Source organism: Ambystoma mexicanum, chromosome 10 (genome assembly GCF_040938575.1).
Source record: "Ambystoma mexicanum isolate Mex_15411 chromosome 10, UKY_AmexF1_1, whole genome shotgun sequence".
NCBI lineage: Eukaryota > Metazoa > Chordata > Amphibia > Caudata > Ambystomatidae > Ambystoma > Ambystoma mexicanum.
In genome coordinates, this window is record NC_090932.1 from 1,087,137,897 (window position 1) to 1,087,162,963 (window position 25,067).

Genomic DNA, 25,067 nt, shown 5'->3' on the forward strand with positions numbered 1-25,067 from the left:
TAAGATAATAAACGTTTTTCATCAAGTTAATATACATCCTAAAACGTTAACTCTAGTTCAGCATTTGCAAAAATGCCCTTGCAGTCAGCAAGGAACTGCAGTCTTATAACTCAAGCAGACATCACTCCCAGCACAGCTTCAAGTCATGTGTAGTTAGAGGTGGTATTTAGAAGAAGAGCCATCGCTTCCAGCATAAATATTTCCCCCACATATGACAGAATGACAGAGCATAGCAAAGGAGCCTGAACCAATCAAGAGGAGCCGGGGGAGGGGCTCTCCGCCCCAAGAAGTTTTCTAGATAATGGCTTAAAATGGTGCCTTTTACAGCAAACAATATATGAAAAAAGTGATTAAAAAAATCAAGCAATTTGCAATTGGTTATGTAGGGCAACTCTTGCTAAAAGCCATTAGATGCAAATCACTAACAGTGCCCAGGAGCATTTCCCCAACACATTTTCCTGATGCCTTTGTCCACAATATAGGCCAGTACAAAAACATTTCATACTGGCTGTGTCCATACATGCATTTCCAGGCTGGCTGAAACAATATACACCAGTATTCCCATACAAGAACATACTCATGTTTGCTTTGCGCGTAATGCCAGTAATGGTACTATAAGAATACATGTCTATGCTTTTTCTGCCAACATACGGCAGTATCCCCACGTAAGAACAAACTCCATTTGGTTTTTCCATTAAAAATGCCATGCCACCATATGAAACATGTCCAAACTGGCTGCATCCAAATGCAGTTGCGTAACACAGAATGTGGGAGCCCCCCTGTGAGCCATGCTGAGCCCCTCCCCCAAGCTTGTCAACAAATCATGGGTCGTGCTACACTCTGGGCCGACCTAGATTATCACTCTTGCACAATACGCACAAACATGCTGCTGAAGGGGTATGCCGCACAATGTACTAGGAGAAAGATATAAGTATTTGTTGTAATGCAATATACAGCACACTTTCTGAGAAAATTGGCTAAAAAGCTAGAGTGTTTGCAATTGTTTTGTAGGGTAATAGCAATCAAATACATGCAAGTCACCAACAGTGCACAGGAACATCAATTCTTTGCTATTAAAAATGCCATGCCACAATGAAAACATGCCCAACTGGCTGCACAGTGTAGACCAGTGCAGACACGTAATAACATTACAGTAAAGCATGCCAGGCCACATTTAGACATACCTAGACTGGTTGCATATAAATGCCAGTCGAAGCAATAACACTCATCAAGAAGAGAGCACATATTGAAGCTGGGTCTCTGCGGCCTCTAACAACATGGCCACACTCTTTAAAATCTGCACAGAACTGGTCTTGCCTGTTGCGGTCTCCACCTCTCTTGTTCCCTCCCAGGCCCTCTCTATGGCCCTGGCCTCTCACTTCTCTGCTAAAACTCAGGACATTCTGTCCACTATCTCCTCTTCCTCTTCCTCTCGCAGCCCCCCTTTGGCCATCTCTACCTCTCCTCCTTTCTCTCTGACAACATCCGACAAGGTTTCTAGACAAGTCCGATCCATGAAAGTGTTGTCCGAAGTCCTCCAGAACAAACCAGGACCATATTGACTCCCTCACTGCAGCCTTGGCCAATTTCTGTAATCACGCTTTCACCACTGGAACATTCCCCTCTCTCCTTAAGCACTCCCTTGTGCACCCACTTCTGAAGAAGGCGTCTCCCAATCCTACCAGTTTGGCAAACTATCACCAAATCTCCATCACCCCTTTCCTGGGAAAACTCTTGGAATAAAGCTGGCTAGCTCGCAGCTTACTCTCCACATTGAATCTGTTTGCTGTCTCAATTGCCATCAGTCTGGCTTCAGAGATGCCAGAGGCACAGAAACTGCTCTCCTGAACACCCGTGAAGCTCTGCTCTCTAACCTTGATTCCAGCATTCCTTTTGTCCTAATCCTCCTTGATCTTTCCTCTACTTTCCACACAGTCAACCACACCACCCTGATCAATCGACTACGTGAGAATCTGGGCTTCACAGATCAGGCCCTGGAGTGGGTGACTTCCTTCCTCTTGTACTGCCACTCCCAGGTCCAACTTGGTCCCTTTCTCTCCGCCACCTCACTCTCTACTTGTGACATTCCCCAAGGCTCTATCCTCTCACCCTCGTTTTTCAATCTCTACTTGGCCCCTTTGGCCCACCTGAGCTCTACCTTCTCCTCTAACCTCCTATGCGGATGGCACTCAGCACTCAGCATTCCTTCAGGCTCCTCTCATCTCTCACTCATTCCTGACTGTCAATCGTGATTCAGGATTGGTGCACCTAAATAATCTCTGCTTCAATTCCATTAAGATGGAGATCCTTCTCATTGGGAGCCCTGCACCAGCTCCTGGTTTCCCTCTCTCACAACCTCACTCTGGCCTCCCACGTTGGGCCCTCTTCCTTTGCTTTTCTGTGAGGCAAACAACCTTTTATGTCAGTGTTTGTGTCATCAACAGGGGAATGTGTCCTTGTCCCTCCCTGCTCCCCGCCAGTGTGTCCATGTCCCCCCTGCACCCATCAGTGAGTCCATGTGCACCTTGCCCCCACCAGTGTGTTCATTCCCCCAGCCTTCGCCGGTGTGTCCATGTCCCTCCTTCCCCGCCAGTGTGTCCATGTCCTCCCTGCCCCCTCCAATGTCTAGTCCAATGTCTAGTCCCACTCCCCCACTCCCTGCCCCTTTGATATCCCCTTGCCCCCCATGATGATCTACTGCTCCTTCTCTCTCTCCTTTCTTGCCTTACGCCCTTTGCCCCTCCTTCTTTTTCTCCTCCCTCACCCTCTCCTTCCCTTCTTTGCTACCACCTGTCAATTTCCAGCACTACTCCAATTGTCGTTGCAGCCTTCTTGCCCCCCTTCCCTCCACCTTTAAACCTTATCTCAGCACTTATTCCTATCATCAGTTCCTGGACCACTGATAATAGCTTGTCTGTCCCTCCTTTTCCCTTCTTGTCTTATCCTCCCACTCCCTCCCGGCTTGTTGACCTTTAATGGATAGTCACTTGTTTGTTCCTCTCATTATCCCTGCCATTCCTCTCCCCGTCCCCTCCTCTCCTCCCCCTCCTCTTGTCACTCTTGCACTGCAACAATTGTTGTCAGGCATAGTAATGTTACTGCTAGTTTTGTCTCCTTTTTCCCCCCTTACCTCTCCCTTATTGTTCCATGTACTTGTACTATATGTTATGATTGAATGAACTATTTCATAGTTATTTTTCGCATTCTGATCTGTCTCAACGACTTGTAAGAATGTAATTGTATTTTCCCATGTTCCCTCCCTCCTTGAAGCGCTTTGAAACACATTGTGTATAGGCGCTATACAAATAAACAATCAATTCAATTCAATCTTCAACTCCACTCTCTCTCCTTGCATCTCGGACATCGCCAAGAAGTCCCACTGCCTACCAGCTGCTCTTTGAGGGACTCTCTGTTTCTCACATTCCCCCAGAAGCTCACGGTCTCCAGAGCCTTGTATCTCTATAGGCTGGACTACTGCAGCAATCTCTTTCTCAAGATGCCTTCTTCTACTCTCTGCCCTCTGCAACTAATCCAGAACAGGACTGCAAGACTTATCCTAGGCTACTAGTCAAGGGATCATATCTCTCCAGCCCTGAAATCTCTCCACTGGCTCGCGGTGGTTGCAAGAATCAAGTTCAAGACCATTTGCATTGTCCACAAGGCTTTCTGGGGTTGGGCCCACACTACATCCAATGCTCTCTTCCGAAATTCCTTCTTTCTCAAGCCCTTTCCCCAGCTAGCTCCAACTCTCTAATGGCTAGACACTTCTCCAGGCAGAGTGTGGGGGGGGGGCTAGATCTCTCTCCTCTGCAGATGCCTCCCTCTGTAATGGCCTTCTTGCCCTTCTCAATCTTGAGCAGCTCAAAACGCTCCTCTTCTCATCTGCTTTAGCTCTCTCCCTCCCTGCTGACCTACCTGGCCTACCTGTCTGCTGTACGGACTGGTTGCTTGGCTACCCTCACAGGCCAACAAGTCCAGGCTCTTTCTTGATCAGTCACCCTTGCACTGCCTCCAGCCTTCCACGCACTTAGAGGCTGTAACTGTAATTCTTAAGTCCCTTGTCCTCCTTGCACTGCCCAGAGCCGCACTGCCCTGGCTGCACTCACTCAGAGCATTACTGCCCAGTTTTTCCCCTCCCTTCTTCCTTGCACTTCCCCCCTCCCTTTCCCCTTGCATTTCTCATTCTCGCACTTGCACAATCTGAATGACACAAGGCCTAGTACGATCATTTGTCTTGTCCTCCCTCTATCTTCCCTCCTTGCTTGTTGCACCTAGAAAAACTTGTGTACAGACGTGTTATAATATACTTATATCATATAATTTTAACACAAATGCCCCAAAAAATATACAATGCAACAGAAGGAAACGGCTAGACTGCCAGCATCCAAATGCCAGTCTAGCTAGTTAATTACACTTAGGACTGCTTTATCAGACATGCACAGTTAAAAACAAGTCATACCACACTGGTGGATAACTAGCCTGGCTGCACCAAAATGCCTCCCTAGCCACTAATACCACATATCATGCCTGCTTAGCCTGGACATGTACAACCATTATGATTTATCGCACACTCCAGTCCCCCACACATCCTCTCTCACTCCCATGCCCTACCCCAACCTCCAAAATCAGCTCCTTGACTCAGAATTACCTTCATGTCCCTCTTCCTTGTCCCAGAGCTTACGTTTTAGGCTTCTTGCCTCATAGGTAAGTACTGGGTTGATTAAGAGTGGGATTAGGATGAAGTTACAGGTAGCTAAGTCAGTCTATCCACAATCAGGGTGCCACCCCCAATTAAGAGCTGAACCCGGCTCTGGCAAGCAGTAGGATGGGTATTTGCAAAGACGGGACCCGCTGAACCTGTTCAGCAGCGTACGTATTTTAAGGTACCAGTCAGCCATAGGTGGAGGCGGTCTTGTTGGGGGTGCCCCGAATCTCGCTGCAATGTTTGGGAGCTTGGTAATTCCCCAAAATATAAACCCAAAACTCATAATAAATGGACGCACCCATTAGGGAATGAGACCAGGAGAAAGATTGCGAGTCAAACAAAGTATGCTTTATATAACAGTAAAATGAGGCATGCAGAGGACTCTGCTGCTTCGAGAATGTTCTGCCAATAATACAGAAACATGACATTTTAACCACAATCTTCCTCATTGATGACGATTTCTATAAGTGGTACTCGGTGCCATTGGCTCGTTTAGCTAATCCATTATACACTATAAGGTGACAGTGCTGCTGGATTGGCTGGTGCAAACGTGTTGCTTCTTGTGGCATGTGGGTCAGCTGGGCTCATCTGGGAGGGATGAAGGTCAGGCTGGGTCCACACCACCAGTTGTCTAACTAATCTAAGCTACACGGTACTTATTTGCATGTAGTCATTAATATAAGACATAAAACCTTATACAAATATGCAGGGTTGTCTATAAATTGTAGTAAAAGGTGTACATTCTTGACCTGGACCTCAATGGGGATGGGGGCGCAATGGTCCAGGTGCCTTATCAGAGGGTGCCCTCCTGAGATTCATTGACATGGCGCCTCATGGTTAAAACAAATGTATTGATAGGTGTTAGTGCAGGGAGAATATATGATCACTCTGGAATAGTTATATGGGGGCCATCTAGGGTGGCCCATGGGCATGGGTCCTACTGTCTGCTAAATGAAAGAAACACAGGGCAACAAGGGTTATACAGGCAATAATTCTGAAAGGTGGCCAGGTTTAGAGGAGCTGGGGCAGGTTTGTGGAGACAGATGGTTTTCGCAAGCCAGGCTTCAGCCCAGCCACACACAGGGCAATGATCTCAGAAGAAGAGAAGAAATACATTGTCAGTTTGCAACAATTTGCAGCCATGCATCCGTGAGAACAGGACAGCCGTGGCGCAGACAGGGGAGGAGGTGTGCGTGAGCTGTGCGCGGCAGTGGGAGAAGGGAGAGAGAACTTATTAGAAATCACAGTGTGGCCTAGTAAAAGATGGAGTCGGAAATAATACAAAATGGAGTCTGGGGATGTATGAGATGGAGTTTGTTATGCGTCATGCAATGGCTTCCAAGCTCCGTCGCCAGTAGCCTGGACCCAGGGATGTCTCCAGCAATTGAATGAGCAACTTGCTCTGCCAACGCAGTGAGCTGCTGCTCTGTGAATTTGGGCTTACGCTGCCTCATATTAGGCACTCTGCCTTTTCCCGAGGACATGTTTGGCCTTAGCTGGGTGTCTGGATGGCAATCCTATCTCGAGATATTTGATGGATTGTGATTTCCAAAATGGGCACCGTAGTGCTTCATTTCATAGGGATGACTAATTCCGCTGACTGCCATGGCAGTGGCGTTAATTCTGCCATGTTTGGCAGATTTAGGTCATACCACTGGTGGTTCGATGGTAACTCTGCTCGGCCATTGGTATGTGCGCGCGCCTGTAATTCAGCAGAAATTCCACGGCAACACACGGCAGTAACGCTAATTCCACCAGGGCGGAGCTACCGCCATAATAGAACCAGACTCATAATGATACCCATTGTAGGTAGTTGGATTTGAATGCAGCTCCTGTGTCTGCTCCTCATTCACAGGTGAGTGTCTGAAACCTTTCACATAAAACCTGAAGACGTTACAGAGGTGCTAAGCACCTCCTCAAATATCACAATGTGTCCAGCTCACCCAAAACCTTGGGCATGGGCATTGCCATTGCTGTTTGTATCCAGCCCCAGACTGTGAAAAGAGTGAAAGGTGCCATTAATTTCTCTATATATCTATCACTAAAAAACAATTTAACCAAAGATTACCGGCAGAGTGAATCGCATGCTGGCCAAATGATGCATCTTGTGTCAACAGATATTTCAAATGTCAATGGCAAATATAGTATTTGGGCCCTTTCTTGGAGATATCATGCTGGGTCACACATAAGACTTTAACATGTGTCTGGCATTTGAAGGGTACACATTGCAGCGTGTTTATGCTAAATGTGAAAGGGTCTTGTGCCTAAAGGCCTGGTATCAATCGTGCCGCTCTATTTTGTTCTAGCCATTGAGGGAACATTTGGAAATTAAGTGTATGTATATATGCACTATTGCAGTATTCTTTTGTGTAAGTACCAATTCTCTGGACTGGTTTATCTTGTGTGCAATTTCAAGAAAAGTGCAGGTGTTCCTGTGCATTGGTATTTGAAAATAGACCTTGCTGGCCTCCTCTTCAACCAGTATTGTAAATGACAATGCTTTGTTAAAATGAAGCGTAGGTTCTTTACAGTTGTAATACTAGAAGTGCCTGATGCTACACACGTCGACCAATCGAATGGAAGGATGATGGGCAATGAGACTTAAGTCTCAGAGCCATTTTGCTTGGATTTAGGCATGTGATGTTAGTTACCATTCAGCCTTCCAATGCACATGTGCAATTTGTGATGTTATTATGGTTTCGGATGTTTAAAGATGGCAGCTAGTTATTGAATATAAATCTCAAACAACGGAAAGAGATGACCTTTGGGTGATACAAGCATACAGTATTGATAAGGATGACCTAAACTCAACATCTTCACTGAGGTTGTTTACCCCTTTCAATGCACATGTTGGGAAGATGCCTGTCCAATGGAAGTGTGCAAAAGAGTCCACAAGTGTCTTCAGTTTGATTTCTTGTCATCAAAGAGACAGTGGGTTCCATTGTAATGTGAAGAGTTGGTTGGTGAAGAATTTCTCAAGACATTCTTTTGCAAGTGAGGAAATATTAGATATAGGAAAGTAGTTGTAGCTTGACGAAGAGTGAACGAAGCTGAATGGTTCTCAAACAGGGCACTATCTAAAAGATGGTTCATCTAATCAGTTCCCTTCATAATTATTCTCACTGCATTGTTATTTTGGTTAATCACTATAGGAAATTAGTTATTTCGGCTTTCTGTCTCACGGTCCATCACGGCACTTATCCGCTACTTCATATCATGCTGCTTATAGCTCATCGTCACTGTTTATTCCTTCTGGAACTGTACATGGTGGAGGGCGGTGCCTAATGGGACCAATATCTTCAATGATATCCCTGCTGAAGCACCACATCCTCCTCTCTGTTGTGACTGAATGCTATCAACAAGTAGTGTCTGTCATTCTGTGGTGTCAGCTTGTGCACCATCATCTCTTATGTTAAGTGAGGGTGTCTTTCTAGAGGCACTCCTGTGCTGCTCAGTGATACCAATTGCCTCTCACTGCAAAGGCCAGTCTAGCCATGCAATAACACTTGTCATGTTTGTGATATGAAAGATTCTCAATAAAAAAATGGCATACCTCAATAAGAAATGGCTAGACTAGACGCACTAAAATGCCAGTCTAGACATGTAATAATACTTATCCTGCTTCCTTTATCAAAGATATCCATTACAAAACAGCATACTGCAGTTAGAAATGGATAGACTGGCTGCATTAAAATGCCAGTCTAGCTGCAAAATAGCACTTATCATGCTTGCTTTATCATAGGTGTCCAGAAAACATTGTCATGCCTTCCATCTAGGCCCCCAGCACCTCATGCACACACAATCAATGTGAGTCATGGTATATTCTGCTAGACATCTATCATAGATGCCCAGTAGACAAATGCTGTGCTTTCCTCCCCCCCCCCCCTTCCAGGTACCCGAGTGCGTCTGATACACACAATGTAATTATATGTGCGTGCTAGGTTCTGGGGGGCCCAAGGGGTTATACCAGTACCTCTCCAGGGAGCTGATTTTGGACAGTGGGATGGGGTGTTGTGCAACAACGTTTTTAAATGCTGTGTTGCACAGCCCTCTAGCACCCACTCGCCAAAATCAACTCCCTGGGCCACACACACAGCCACACACACAGCCACACACACAGCCACACACACAGCCACACACACAGCCACACACACAGACACACACACACACACACAGCCACACACACAGCCACACACACAGCCACACACACAGACACACACACAGACACACACACACACACACACACACACACACACACACACACACGCCCTCCGATCAACATACACTCACTCACTGCACAAAACAAAAGCATATACACATACATAGTGAAGTAACCGAGGATGTCGTCCCTTCTCCCCTAGGGGGAGACCTTTCCCAAGGGGCCAGGGCGGTGCATCAAGAGTAAAATAATCCAGCTGAGGTTGGTGCACAGTGGGAGGATCACCTGGGAAGGGAAGCCCCTTATGGGACTTCGGATGATCATCTTTAGGAGATGTGGTATAACCCAACTGAAAGGAGTTACATTTCCCACCTATCTGCCCTGATAAGAATGACATGTTTTATTGTGAAACCAATGCAACTAATTAATTCATGCAGAGTAAAAACATAAACAATATTGACGTTGACTTGTTACATCTGAAACCATGTACTGAGACGAGGAAGAGGACTGCAAGGATGAAGATCACTCAGATAAACCAAAGTGAGCAGTCTAGTACTTCAAAAAATTGGATTGGTACAGGATAACTCCCTTTCCCAACGAAGGGGTTTAAATGTAGAACTGTTGATGGCCAAAGGAGAACCCCTACTGGTAGCAGTAACCAGAGAAACAACACTTTCAGCTGGAGAGCAGTGCACATAGACGCAAGGCCTACAAGGAAACAAGACGATGTTTGCCAGGAAAGGAGAAGGAACAAACGTAGCCTGGAGGATGGCTACTCTGAAGGTCACTTACAGTGTAGACGCAAGAGCGTCTTGCTGTGTCCAGACCAATGCCGAGGCGAGAGTGGACCGCAAGAAGGACGCAGGATGCCCCAGATGAACAACCAAACAGAAAGCAGCGTCAAGAGCTACCAAAGCCTTGCAACGGGATCTCGCCAACCAGAAGATGTGAACTGAAAACAAAGGTACGTGGGCTGGCGGGGACTGAGATGAGGTCTGGGGAAGCAGGGTGAAACACAGAACAGACCGAATGAAGGTCAGAAAGGATTGTGGACTAACATGTTAAAAGAAATACAGAGAAGCAATGGAGTAAAACACCCAATCATTAATAAATGCATGACAAGTGAATAAATGACCAGTGAAAACGTAACTTGATAGAAGAGTGAACCAGGCTATTTCAGACAACAATTGCGAGTCTGGGACCCGCACCGATATAAAGCACAAAGTATAAGGGAGTCACAGACTCTGCGTGAAAGTAAGATTGGAAACAAGGAACACTACGTTTGGCACATGAGTAAACCAAATGAACCAAAGGTTCAATTGCGAGTCTGAGACCCGCACCCTAAGGAGAGACCCAGGATAAAATTGTCTGGGACTTTAATCAGAAGCAACAAGGACTAGTGCCCTATACTTGAAACAAGGACAATATATGAGATAACTGGATCTTGGCAGGAGAGTATATCAAGACCCTTCATGTATTGTGAGACTGGGATTCGCACCCAAATAAAAGGTTGGAACCCTAGGGGTCTAGAACCCTGTGTCTGAGAAACGTGTTCTACATTTGGAGATTCCTTTGTGTTTTGTATGCGGAAAGACATGTAACCATTTTTAAATCTAGGGGAAAGGAGCAACCCCCTAGAAATAGCAACATTATTTTCTTGAACATTATTTTGAATCTTTTGAAAGTCCGACTGGCTGAGAACGTTTATGTTGCTTTGATGAACACTATTTTCTGAGTGAGATCATCCTTGTACCATTTTGTTTGTTTTTAGTCTGAGAGACAGAGATAGGTTTTGGCGACATGACTGGACATACTTTATGCTTTGGGACATCTTGACTGTTTTCATTAGTTCTTTTTGAGGCAGGGAAACACCTCTTAGGTTTAGGGATATAAAGGCCTTTTCACCAACCTTTCGTGATCAATAAAAGTCTATATCCCAAAACATGCCATCCTTGTGTCCGAGCCTTATTTCTGGTACCTCACTACATACACATATTTAAATTTACTTACCTTCTCCCACGTAGCACGAATAGGAACCAGGAAGCAAAGAGCGCCTCCTGGTTTCTGCACATGCATGCAAGCGGCAGAGCCCTGTTGATGAAGCATCCCGCTGTTTTTGTATTTGGGGGAGGTGCAGGAGCTTCCCCTCGCACATACAAACATGCAGTTCCCCAGCCAGCATTCCCAAAGGGCAATGCAAGCTGGGGGAAGCAAAACACCCTTGGCGTTGCATGGCCCATTGTACATGCGCTGCTGGGGAGCAGAACTGTGAAATGGAAACAGCGTTTACCTTTGATGGTTTAAGCCATTCGAGGAGCGCACCCTCAGCTGCAAAAAGCAGCTGAGGAAGGGCTCACTGTTTAAAATGGGTTGGCTCCTCGGCTCATCCATACTGGGTGAGGATGCCGTTAAATGGGCGTCCCCTCGCCCATTATGTACGAGCCACCGCTGGTACATCCTCAATGATTCTATGCAAGATTAAATAATGTTGAATTTCAAGTCATATACATGAACTGCACTGGTTGTAATGCAGCGATTTTGAGCACATTAAGGGATCCATAGACATGCCCTACAGTAGAAGGCTACCAGGGTAGCTCTGCAGGTTGCGTGACTGTTGCTGAGATGGGACATATTTTAAACTGGCTGTAAATCTTATATTTTATAACCTTTTGCAAATCATTACAAAAAACATGTGCTGCAAAATGTGTTTGGCGATGGGATGCATTGGGCTTGTGGCTTGCTTATATTCACTGTGGGTTTTGGGGGAATCTCTGAACCCGTAGTGCAAATCAAAGTTTGGCACCCATGAACCTACAGTTAAGTTTCTTAATAACTTTCATCAGCATAATAGAAGCATGCATTTGTGATTAAACAGTTTTACAAGCATATAACATCCGAAATACATCCTGTGATAGAACACAATAGAAAGGGCACAGAAAACGAGTACATTTAAGTTTTAGAAGCATTTTTCAGTTTGAAATGTCTTGTTTGCTTTTTTCCATGAAAGTGTAAGCTGCACACTTGGAAATCAATAGTGTGCCCAGCATGTAGTACGCCTGCTTTAAACAGTGATGGCCCCCACCCCAGTCATATTCATGGCCCATTGATTCCTGTGGTGTCCCTTTCAGGTCAGAAGAAAGAACACAGGCTAATCAAACTAAGTGCCTGGAAATGTGCGAATGCTGGCTGGGTGAAAGAGCACCTTTAAGATCCCTGGAAAGAGTTATTTGCCAGAAAGGCAGTTGAGGGGGCACCAATTAGGCGGGGCAAAGCAGCAAATACGGTAAGCAATTGCGCCCCACACTTTGCCCTCCACTACGGACACCTGCGCTCACAACACATGAAATGACTGCAAACTTCACTCCGACTCTGACCTCTCATGGGCAAGAGCTTCAATGTGCCATTGTGTACCTACAAGGATAGGCCCTGCCTTATGTGCCAAATTCACAAGTGTATTGTATTGGTGCAGCCCAGGCAGTGATGCAAATTCACCAAAATGGTAGGTTTCGCAGAAGTGACACGGATTTTGCGTTGTCCCCAATGACATCACATGAAGTGATAACATGTGCCCTTTAACTTGGATAATCTCAGAGTAAGTGACATCACATCTACTTATACATACACACAAACAATAAAGAGTGCAGTAAACTAAATAGTGATAAAGATGATGGCTAGGGCGTAGGGACACAGAGCAGGTAGATGACCTAGACAGGAGTCGCAAGCTCCAAATCAACAGATGGGGTGCTTTAGTGTGGAAAGAAATCCACACCGGGCCACCTATAAGGGATTGAATGGCTTTTGGAAGAATGAAACCACCCACTTTGACACTGGAGAATGGCAGGTCAGGTATAACTCCAGACACATTCTTGTGTAAAGTTAAGCCAAAGTACTGAAGTTTCCCTTAGTTCTGACCCTAGTGAGGCGCTGGGAGGGGATTTACACAGCGATTGGCCTACGGGGATCAGGTTCGGTGCAATGATAAGCCTCACAGCCTTGAAGGTCATTCCCTTGAAGTGGGGATTGGTCTAAGCAGAATGATTGCCATGATAAATTTATACCAGGATGAGCAGTGAAACAGTGTCTTCGGTGGAACCAGTTTTCAACAAAACGCTACTGTGTCAAAATGCCTGCCCTTAAGACTTTAGAGATGCTTTCCCCTCTCCTTCACTCACTTTGTACCCCCTTTCCAGAGCAGTTTATAATAGACATTATAGTTCCTAGGGACAAACACCATCATGCAACCCTACCCCGCAAACACTGCACTGCATCCCTTCCTCAACAGTATTACACCACTGCAATATAAACACATTCTGCTTTTATTAACTTATAATTATAGAATTAATGGTAATAAGTAGACACAACAAAGTGGACAACAATGTTTAAAACAAGTATTCACTGTCAATACATTACAGAGCCTGCAGCAGCGGCCCTGTCATTATGGTTAAGTTGTTCAACTCATTGAAGAATACTTTTTGGGTGGCTTATAACTTTGCCCCCCCTGGACGAATCCTCGCCATACTTTGCTAAAGTATATGCCCCTCTCAGAATGATTTTACAAAGTTTGGTGTGGTTTCATGCGGGGGTGGAGGGCAAAGTTATGGGTGCTCCCAAAATGTGTGGAAATCCTCGTAGATGCAATGGAAAATATGTTTTGCTTGTGTCTACAGCCCAAATCGCTGGACGGATGTTCACTGAGTTTGTGCCAGTAGCAGCGGCTTGGTCCCGAAAGCGTGCTTTTGTTAATTTGGTGTAAATCCATCCAGTAGTTTTTAGAAAAATGGACAAAAAGTAGGTATAAAAGAATTAGTGATATTAGTGATATCTGGGTCCGGTCTGCGGAATCACTTCTTGATTTGGGGGGCACGGACAGGTCTGGGCCAATCAGGGGGCTGCGTGTTGTCCACGGACATCAAACACGCCCCCTGTTCAGATGGTGAAAAACCTGAGCTGAGTCAGATATCTTGAAACAGTCGCCATGTTGGATCCGCAGATAGGTGCCGGTGTCCACGGATAGCGCAGTGGGGAAAAAGTCTGGAAATCACAATTGGGGTTATTTGGTGGTCAAAAGACGGGCTGGAAAGGGTGGCGGCTGCAATAAAGTTGATATGGAGCTGTTTTTATAGGTGAAAAAGGGCATGCAAGTGATGCCGAGTAGGTGGACATCGCTGCTGACCGTGCACAATGTTGTCAACAGTTTTCAAAACACATTTGGGTTTATTTGGAGATCAAAAGAGGGGCTGGAAAGGGTGGGGGAGTGCAATAAAGTTTATATGGAGCTGTTTTAAAAGCTGAAAAACGTGTTTGAAGGTGCCGCCAAGTGCGCTATCGCTTTTAGTGTCCGCAGACATCATTTGGATGGCAGGGGGTTCTGGGTGGGTCTTTTTATTTAAGGTATATTGTACGTACTTGTTATATGATTTAATTATATTGTGGTGGTTGCTGCGAGTGCCCAGATTCTTGGGGGCATGGCCACGGCCATGCCCCCAAGAATCTGGCCACTGCCAATGCACACTATAGTAATATGTGTAAAGTAATTATAAGTACTGTAGTGGGAGTATACCATATTTGTAATATGTTGGAAATATATGATTGAAGTATTAGTTGTATTTATGATTGCAGTACAATTGAGGATAGTGCTCTTCGATCTTTGCTCCGCCTTTGACACAGTCAACCATTACATCCTCATTAAACGGCTGTATTATACCTTTGGAATCACGTACCAGGCACTGGACCCTTCGTAGCTGCAACTGGGCCGTTTCCTCACCACCACCTCACTCTCTACCTGCAGCGTCCTCCAGGTTTGTATAGTATTGCTGTGGCTCCAGAATATGTATCTCGTCAATTCAATACTGTTTTTTGACTGAATTTCATCGGTTTTGCATTAGTGCAACTTAATCATAACGTCCCTTTAACAAAGTTTGTTTAACTGAATCGTGTATATGTTCATGGTCTGAATGGCATTCTCCTAGATTTTGCATCCCCAACAGAGTTGTCTGCTGCTTCATAATCTAATACTCTCCTAGACTTTGCATCCCCAACAGTGTTGCTTGCTGCTTCATAATCTAATACTCTCCTAGATTTTGCATCCCCAACAGTGTTTCCTGCTGCTTCATGATCTAATTTTCAATTATGTTGCTCTCTTTGGAATGACTAACTAGAGCAAATACCTCTCTTCAGCCAACAGAGGCTGAAAATACGATGTATCTGTTAACATTTGCAGAAATTCATCTATCAGGAACAGCAACCACAACCAAGATACTCAGTACGACCAGCGTGTTCAGAAACAGCAAATACTGTATGCAAACATGTTGCAACAAATAAAACATTTGTACATCTACAAACCATAGTTGTTGACTTTGTCAGTGCAATACTAGCTAAAACCACAGGTGTGGCTTTTTAAAATATCATCTAGTCACACACAATTTTGTTCCAATATGGCCGATTGAGATTAAATGAATTTGCCCAAGATCACACAATTTGGTTAACTGATGATGCTGGAATTTGAACTCATCTACAATTTAGCGATTTGCTCTATATCCTCCCAGCTCTATATATAGCCGATATATTTGTTTTTTGGCCTCCAAGAATACTATGCTTTATAAAAATGACATTATACGGTGAAGTCGGTGGCAAAATGTGTTAATGTATGGCTTCTCAGGACTAATATAACAGGCTTTACAGAGAAGCATATACATCAAATAATAAACTGTTAAGGATTTCAATCAGGCGACACCCACCTTAGTCTCGGCCCAGAATGCAGAGCGCGATTGAAATGCTTATGTTAGATTAGATTAAATATTGAGATGATACACCCCTCATACACACCCCCTTGTCAAATACCCCGGGTCACAATGGACCAGGAACCAGGCTGGTAGGCAAAGGTAATATTTATTTATTTATTTGGAAATTCAAGAAAATCACACACTTTTTAATATATGGGGCAGCAATCTCCAATGGGGTGATAAGAACAATATGAATGTAAGCAATGCACTTAGTTTAAACTTCTATTAACACACTACAAAACATCAGGGAATAGGAGCACTTTTGAGTTTAGGTAAGATAGCACGGGAGTTAGAATTTCCCTCTGCAATATTCCTCAACCCCAAATTAATCAATTCTAAATAGATATAAGGAAGCAGCAGGTAAATAGAAATGAGGAATAAGAAACAGAATTCGAATCCACCCTTCCCTCCCCAAACAAGAGAGAAAAACGGATTTGAACCTTTGCAATGTTAAAGTGACACTCGGAAATGGCTGAATAAATCAATGAATGTGTGCAAAAATCCTTAAACAAGTATAATTCTCTATGGGAGCAACACTGGAAAGTTACAAGCAATCATAAGCAAGGGATTGAGCAAAAGCATACAATTCTAAAATGAATGGAAGGTTTAAAACAATTGATTGTAAAAATAACATGTGTAAAACTTTGCAAAAATGCTCATTCCCGCCTGAAGTTAACCAAATGGTTTTAGATAAAAACAGGTGAAATATTGTAAATATTGTAAATCTGGATTTGATAAAGGCATGAAAAAGGAACAGAAATCAATTCTGACAAGGACAGTTTTGCTTTACTCTAGGGCATTCAGGCTTGGCTACCAGTTTGAGACACAGTAAGCTCCAGAGTTGATCCGCGGAATCAACCCTAGCACCTCTGCGCCTGCCCTGGCGGACCCAGTCTAATTACCTGCAGGACGATTAAGGGTTTAGGATTTCATAAGACAAATTATTAAAGAAGTTAGCACTAGCACAATGAATCAAAGGCAGGGTTTCAAGAATGATTGTGACAATATTACAGTTATCAGGATAAGGATTGGATGACTTAGAGATTGGGATGGAACAAAGCAAGGCAAGGTTTACTATGTTTCTATGGTTCCTATTGATACTCACAGTCCACTTTTAGTTTGGATTTTGGACAGTCAGCACTCTGGATCACCACACGGATCTGGTCTAACACAGGGCAGCCAGACAAACTCACAGGGGCAGAGTCAGATGTGCAGAGACTGGATACCAAAGGATAGTTCTTCTGGACTGGCAGTTCTGATTACTGGATCCTATAGGGCATCAGGATAGCAGGATAGCAGTGAGTGGCAGCAAGCCAGGTAAATTCAGGATGCTTCCCCAAAACACCACAGTGCTTCCCTTGGTTATGGGGATTATTTTAGAATTGTGGACTTGCTGAAGCAGGATCAGCAATTGCTTGGCCTTGTGGTTGGGATCTGGAGTTTAGATGGATAGATGCAAGATGAAAACAGGAACAGACAGGAACAGGATGCCAGCGTAGGAATCAGGAATCAGTATGTGTGTGTTGAGTGTTAGTCAGGGGCTCTTATTTATAATGCCAGATTACACCATGACCCTGTCTATGACAGGGGCAGGATTCACTACCCACACCCCTAACAATAGGATCGTGCAAGGGCATAGTCTCTGCCTTGCTCACAATTGGTTGGATATCAGAAAAGTGATGCCATGTTTATGAGGTGATTTTTACTGTATCTAGAAACTCCCACATTTCCTTTACTGAAAAGCCGATTTTGCCAAAAAACAGATATTTATGCAGTTGCCACCTCTTAGTAAATCAGATTCACAGGTTACATATTTTGTGCAGCACAGATTAGTCCAAACCTCCAGTCTGTGCGACCTTGTGTCACCTTTCTGACACATGTTGGTAATTTTACACATTAAAGATTTGGCCCACATTATCCCAATTTTATACACAGATGCAAATTGTCCCCAGGGATGTATTTACACAATTTGACATTTGCAACATGGATGCTTTTCTGGTAATACAACATATTTCACCATTTCTGTCCAGAGTGTGCCACGACATTCTACCAAACACAGCCCACAATTCCACTTTTACACTGTGAAAATTCCACATTTTTACCAATTTTGACAGCTGAGATATAAGTCTTTTTAAAGTTCTTTATAAAATAGTCTTAAGACAAATGGGGTCATTGTCTGTCATTTTTTTCATCACAGCTAACACCAACTGGCAGTTTCTTCCAAGCAGGATGAGGGCCCTCTCTCATAATTGAAGATTTGATTGCCCTTCACACTTGACAGGTGAGAGTCCCAGGAGTGTTATTGTCCCAGCCTGGAGAAAAGACGAATGTCTGATGAGCATGTGAAATGTCATTGTCCTATCCCATTCAAAGTTTTTCAAGCTGGTATTTCACACCTAAGTGTCCTGGATTTAGGGTGTATCTCCCTTCCTAGGAGGAGGTTCACAGCTGGCAACTGGAATTAAAGGTTTCTGAGAGCGTGCAACTCCAGCCTATGTGTTTTTAAACTGTTTGATTTCTTACTTTAATTTGGTTTGCAGCTTCTCAGGTTGCCACTGTCTTGGCAGCTGTAGTCATTTTTCTTGCAGCAGGACACTTATCTAAAGAATAGATACAGATCTCCATGCCCTGGCTCAGAGGGTAAAAAGTTTCTTTGCACTGCTGCGCCTGGATACAGTTTGTCAAGAAATAAATGTGTTTCCCATGCAAGTGAAAATGAAGTTGCTTTTGATTTCTCTGAGAGTTGGTTTTAACAGGGCCTTTTTACTCACAGTGGTTTCAGAATGACAGATGAAATTGGCATCACAGCAGCATTTTGAAAGGGTGAAACCGGTTTCATTTTGAAGGGGGTTTTGGCTTCTGCAGCAATGGCAGGCTTTCCCTTTCACTTGATTCCATATATGTTTCAGAACACACTGGTCTATTTTTCAGCGTGTCCCCTTGTTCCATTTTGCACGAAGAGTGTGAGGCAAAATGGTGCAGCCATTTTTCTGTTGTTGCTGCCAAAAGCAGTTTTGAGGTCCTCGTGAGCACAGGAGCCAGTGCAGCCAGGTTACTGTTTCTTGCACACAGGCAGCTAAGTGATGTGAAGCAATGCCATTGAGTGGGTCAATATATCCCACAAAACCAACATGACAAAATATAAATCATGAAAAGATGTTGAGCAAAAAGAGTACAAATGCAGCATTATTTTCCCCCATCCTTGTTGGAGCCTAAAAGTATAAGCATACAAAGTTCCTTTTTTTAAGGGTTCATTATGAACTGTGGAGTGACTAGCTCTGGTCAGCAGGAGGGGAGTGAGGAGGGGCGGCCAGAACAGCAGTCCAGCACAAACAAAACAATATGTGCTTTGGTCTTGTACTATCTGAAAATTGGTTGCATTCTGGGACTTAGTCCTGAATTCATAATACAAAATGCAAAACATCAGGTACCAGAATGCAAAGAATAGTCCTGAATTTAAAATACAAAAAGCAAAACCTCAGGTCCCAGAAAGCAAAGAAATAGCCTGTCTGTGCTCCTACCTAACATTCCCCACCAAATAATGCATGGACAGGAACAATTTTCAAAAATGCATTTAAATTGAAAAATGAAATCACTTATTTGCCTAGATCAGGGGGGCTTAAACCACTTCAATCCCTGTTGTGCTTTGCTCCCTGCTTACATTTTTTAAATTCTGTTTCTTGGATCCACACCACACAGCCTACCCTTTGCACCTTTTGGGGCAGCAATGGGGTTAAATCACAGTAGGCTTTGTGAAAGCCCTACTGCACTGTGTCCATGTATCCCTGAAGACAGAGACAGGACACATACCCGAAAAGGCAGCAGGCAGAGGCAAGAGAACGAACTATAATGAAAGTCCACGAGCAGGCCAGGTATTGGCATCTGGACATGGGGGCCTGCTACAGACCAGAGGCATAGCCAGGATTGTCTATTAAGTGGAGCCTGAAGCTAATGTAGCTGTTCCCACCACAGTGATATTAACATCTGTAAATGCCCACACAGCGCTGCTCAGTGGGCATTTATAGATTTTGGGTGTGCCTTGCCCTTTCAGGCCCTACCCTGTCTTTGCCTCTGCTACAGACCGAGCTGGTGGCAGTTGAAGGGGCATATTTGCACCACAATAAAGAAGGACATGGAGCCGTGCTTGTGTGGTTTCAAGGCTGTCAGCCCAGCCCGTCAAGACCCAGACAATTAATGATTGTTAAGGTCTGAGTGCCATGGGCCCCATACAACCAGGTGCCTGTGGGACCTGCAGACCCTCCTATATGGACAGTGACCCAACTCACATACAATCCTGCCCAGGCATCTTTTCTAACAGAGAGAAGGGGTGCAGAGGACACAAAGAACACTACCAGGGCTAAAAAGGAGGGCTCTGCATGAAAGTAACTGAGTAACTGCGTGCCAAAAAGACTCTTAGCGTGATGTTTCACATAACAAAAAGTAATGGAGGTTCAGCAAGTCGAATTGGCTCCTATGTCAATATAACACAACTAAATTGTTAGAATGGCTAGTTTTTTAACAGATTACTTGTGCCATTTTCTTTAGATCTCCACACATAGGAGCATGCACACTTGAAAAAATATAACAGAAGTGCACGTTTAAAATCTATTAAGTGTCGTGAAGACGGTTTCGGAGAAGCCTAGGAACTAGATTGGCCGCACTGGGACTCTCTTCCATACCCGAAATACAAATTGGTTTAGACACGAAAATTGTCGGGGCACATGCCCATATTTTTTTATGGCCCTAGCCACCCAGTCACGATACTAACCACACTCATGTTTGTCTAAAAGAAAAAAATATAATATATGATTTGAGAAGTATATGGACATGTTCTGCTCGGAGAATGATTGTAACATGGAATATGTTTTACTGTGTGTTTTACAGTTTTTATCATGTGCTGTGCATAATATGAGAATAATGAGAATAATAACATAGAAAATGGTGTATACTGACCAACAGTATTATCATTGATTAATGGAGATATACAGCTTGTTGATTAGGGCCTTTCCTGCGACCCAGTTGTGTAGAACCTGGGTAGCTATCTGTGGATATTGGTTGATGAACTGAAAGTGTGGTTGGCCTGTACAAAATGGTGGGGCACTCGGCCCATGACCATTATGGTCGATCTTCACTGGATGTAGCATGTCTTTCAACTATTTCTGTTTCTCTTTTGGAGAACTCGCCTCTAGGGAAGTGCTCACACCAACAAAATAGTGTGCTCTGTCACTTATTTGACTGGTTTGTGAAAAGACCACAGCCAACAACTGATGTTGCCACGAGTGAGCTTGGATTCATTGCAGCCTGTTATCTGTCGCCTATCATAGTTCATTATTATTATTGTTCATGGATCAACGCTATGGTGAATAACCCACGCACTTTTAATATTATCTCCTCCACAAAAGGCACTGTTAATATGATCACCTTTAAAAAAGGCACTTTTATTATTATCTCCTCCAGTTAAATCACTAGTTTTACAGAAACATACAATGCCTTATGCACAGTCATCTTTCAAGATCTGAACTAGATCTCTGTGCATCAAGGCCGACTCACAAAGCACGAAACCACATGGTAATGACATCTGACAAAATATAAGAATCCTTTATGGGAACATGCAAGGCAAACGAAATATGGTCCACTTTTGAAAGAGAAATTCACATAACAGAGAATATATTCTACCCAAGGTAATTCATAAACCTCCAGAGAATTAAAATTCAATATATCATTCTTGGTCTCCACTATGTAATGCCAATTTCATGGGAAAACACTGTGAAGAACTATTTCACACATTTACAAACCCGATATAACTAACTGTATTTCCACATATCAATAGAGATTATAAGCTACTACATTAGAAAAACAATGAGACCACGTATGCAAGGAGCCTACTCTCAGGCTGCAAAGGCATTTGCATTGCAGATTTTCACTTTGCAGGCTTGCAGCGTCATGCCACGCAGATCCCTCAGCGGCTGGAAAATAACAAAGTGAATGTTGCCAGTCTGTAAAGCAAAGCTAGGACATTTGGGAAGTGGAGAAAAGCTAAGGCTGGCACTTGCATGGTTGACTTCTTCATAAATTAGGTATACAGCAGCGAACCAATATGGAGGCTTTTTGCAGCTTTGCCGTATCTGGGTCCCAAAGGGACACTACTCACGTAAAGGCCTGCTTTTCAAAGACAGTTGCCACATCTAGAGAGCAAGAACAGTGGCACAGCCGGAGGCTATGGACCTCATTTAAAGGTTGTGATATATATATATATATATATATATATATATATATATATATATAAAGCAACGTTATGGTAAAATTGCACAAAACCTATGAAATTCAACAACATTGTTAAAGGGATATTATGGTTACAAGTAAAACTGAAAAACCTCAGAAATTCACCAGTTATGGTAAGCTAAGCAACCATAACTCACTCCACCGCCATGCACTGCTAAGACTAACACCCAGTACATCAAAGATGACATCACAAATTTGGATGTCATCTTTGATGTCCTCCCCACCTTATGTTCTAACCTCTCCTGCAAACCAAAAATAAAATGTATGTCAAACAACAACAAAAGGAAGGTTCCTTTAGGAACCACCTTTCACAGTTAAAAAATAGAACAAAAAAAATAATCTTATAGTCTCCAACTACTTTACATTTCTTAGTAAGTATATAGACTCAATAAGATTTTCCAACGTTTCCATTAGCATTTTGTGTTATGCTAATGGGAATAATGTGGTGTTAATCACCGTTCCAGGACTGGAACGGGGGATAATGGCCCGGCAGCCAAGTTATCAGCCCAAACGAAGCAAGGGCGGATAATTAGGACTCTGGGCCGTTAACCCCTGTTCCAGCCCTTGCAATGGGTGTTGAATGCCATTAGCATCCTGGGTTCCCATAGCAGTAACCCAGGGTGCTAAAAAAGGATGTTTCTTCCGACACCGGGACGCCACAGGCATCCCTCTATAGGAAGGAAAATCCTTTTCCAAGATGGCCTCCATGGAAAGGGGAGGTGGGGATCTGCACAGAGCCCCTCTTACCTTTCCATAGCAGCTTGCAGAAGGCAAAGAGAGAACCATATGACCATATTACCACAAGGACAATTGTTGTTCCCTTTCAAACCTATCCCACTTTCGAATAACTTTACCACATAGCCGGTCCCAGGTGGACATGGCCACTTTAACCCCATTTTTCGCCCCTCACGGTCATGGCCAGTCACCAGATTGTTCACATCATGATCTTATGCCACGACCCAGACCAACTGGCTAGTGCCCATGGCCACAGGCTATATTTCAGTCAACAAAAGTATATTACTATTTTTTGTACCTATATATGACACTTGTCAAAAAATAAAATGCAGGCACATTTGCAAAATCATTCTTTAAGGTCCTTGCCAATGCTCCTTAAATGAGTTTGCTGGAAATCTGCACATCTTTCATTTTTTCAAACGTGTCAAAATGCATGCACATAAAATAGTCATATAACTTAGCCCTAACTTGAAAGAATCCATTCAGACTTTACACAAAAATTCAAGGTTGGGCCTATAATTTTTCTGGAATATTTTGTCCACATTTATCAAATGGCAACAAAGTTAAAAGCCTTTTAAAAATGTTGAGACCCCCTCTAATTTAGCCCCCTCTTGATAAAATCCCACCAAACTTTACAAAAACATTTATTTCTAGATCTATAATGTTTTTGCCTTACAATATTTTTAGACCCACCTCTAATGTTGCCCCCTCTTGATAGAATCCCACCAAACTTTGCAAAACCATTCAGAATCAGGACTAGAATAAAACTCAATTATTCCATGCTATTTAATTGAGTGGTGCCAAAGTTATAAGCCATACAAAAACTGATTTTCACCAACGCAGTACTGCAGAAATAGGCATAGATGCCCCTGAACATATGAAGTGTTTGCGAACAACACCTCCAGACTGTTCGCAGACTTCTGGGAGGAAAGACACGCGTTTTTTGGCTTCTTACAACCATATCCCATCCCATCCTCATCAACCGTCACCTCCCAGATATTGTTTGCTTAGTTTGATAAGTGCAATGTTGTGTTTTTTAATGTTTTTACTGCGATGTCCATGGACACCAGCAGTGTACGAATCCAAAATGGCAGGCGTTTCCAAAATCTGACGCACCTCACGCTTTTCACCATCTAATCAGGGGGCATGTACGATGTCCGCGTACATCGTGTCGCCCTCTAGCCCAATCGGAGGCCCGTCCGCGAACCTAACGGGGAAGTGGGATGGATGACTGAAACAAGATAGAACACATTTTATTTTACCTGCTTTTAGCCCATTTCAAAGAAAACTACTGGATGGATTTACACCAAATATACAAAAGCCCTATTTCATGACCAAGCTGCCTCTCCTGCGGCAAATTTGGTGAAAATCCGTCCAGCGGTTTGATCTGTAGGCATGAGCAAACATTTATTTTCATTGTGTCTATGGAGAAAAAAACATTTTCCGGACCGCTCCTATAACTTTTCCCCTCCCTTGCCAAAAACATTCAGACTGGGCCATATCCTTCGTTTTGCAAAGTGTGCTAAGGATTAGTCCAGGGGGAGCAAAGTTATAAGCCGGTCAAAATGTGCTCTTCCTATGAGTTGAGCAACTTAACCTTAACTGCAGGGCCTGTAATAGGTGAGCACACCAATATTATTAATTTCACAACCTTCACAACCTTCCCCTGTCAATCAATATAATATACAACTGATCAACAGCGTGTTTCAGTGCATTGCGCCCACCTCTGAGTGAGTCTTCAAAATGGTAGATGATGTTTCAGCAGAAAAGGAAGTCATATGTGCACTACATGGGGATTGTGGTATTTATCTGCCATTAATGTCTCTTGAGCTACAGTATATATTGCAACACATAGGAACTGTGTTGTAGCCAACTTTACAGCAAATGTGTTCTTTGTTACTTTGTCACTCATATTTCAAAACAGATCCTGTCAAGTCATGTGCTGTGCCTGCATCTGCTTCCTGCACTATTTTAAATGATTACCTTCTCTTTAAAGCCTGGATGCTAAACATACTTTTTTCTGATGGAGACCCACACCACAAATCAATCAATTACATATGCAATGGATGATAACAAGCAGCTGAATTACAAGTAACATTTTCAAAGTCCTCCTCTGAGGTATTACCTAGGAAAAGAGACTGGCAAGCAGAGAGCGTTTGCACACTTTTACAAGATCTAACAAGGATACATTTTAAAGTAATGTTATTTTTTTATACCATGTACAATTGCCATTTGCATGTTCTCCAGGTGCTCTGGTGCATCTGGAGGGGGGTTAGAGTAGTGAGGTGTGAGGGGAAAATGCAGAAAGCAACATTGGTTATGTTATTAGACGCACCTGCACAATATGCATGATCCCCTGGTGCAAATTACCATATCTAGTGATCGCTTTTAAGCAGAAAAGTGG

At 43.6% G+C, this 25,067-nt stretch overlaps 1 long non-coding RNA gene across 5 annotated transcripts in view; it reads left to right on the plus strand.

The window, feature by feature from the left end:
- Positions 1 to 25,067, plus strand: part of LOC138491999 (uncharacterized) — a 74,752-nt gene that overhangs the window by 34,283 nt on the left and 15,402 nt on the right. For 3 of the 5 annotated variants that reach the window (XR_011276120.1, XR_011276119.1, XR_011276122.1), the window contains exons 4-5: positions 14,588 to 14,662; positions 17,844 to 17,927. This is a non-coding gene — a long non-coding RNA (uncharacterized lncRNA). The remainder of the gene's footprint in view (positions 1 to 14,587; positions 14,663 to 17,843; positions 17,928 to 25,067) is intronic. The other 2 variants (XR_011276124.1, XR_011276123.1) reach the window with 1 other exon arrangement.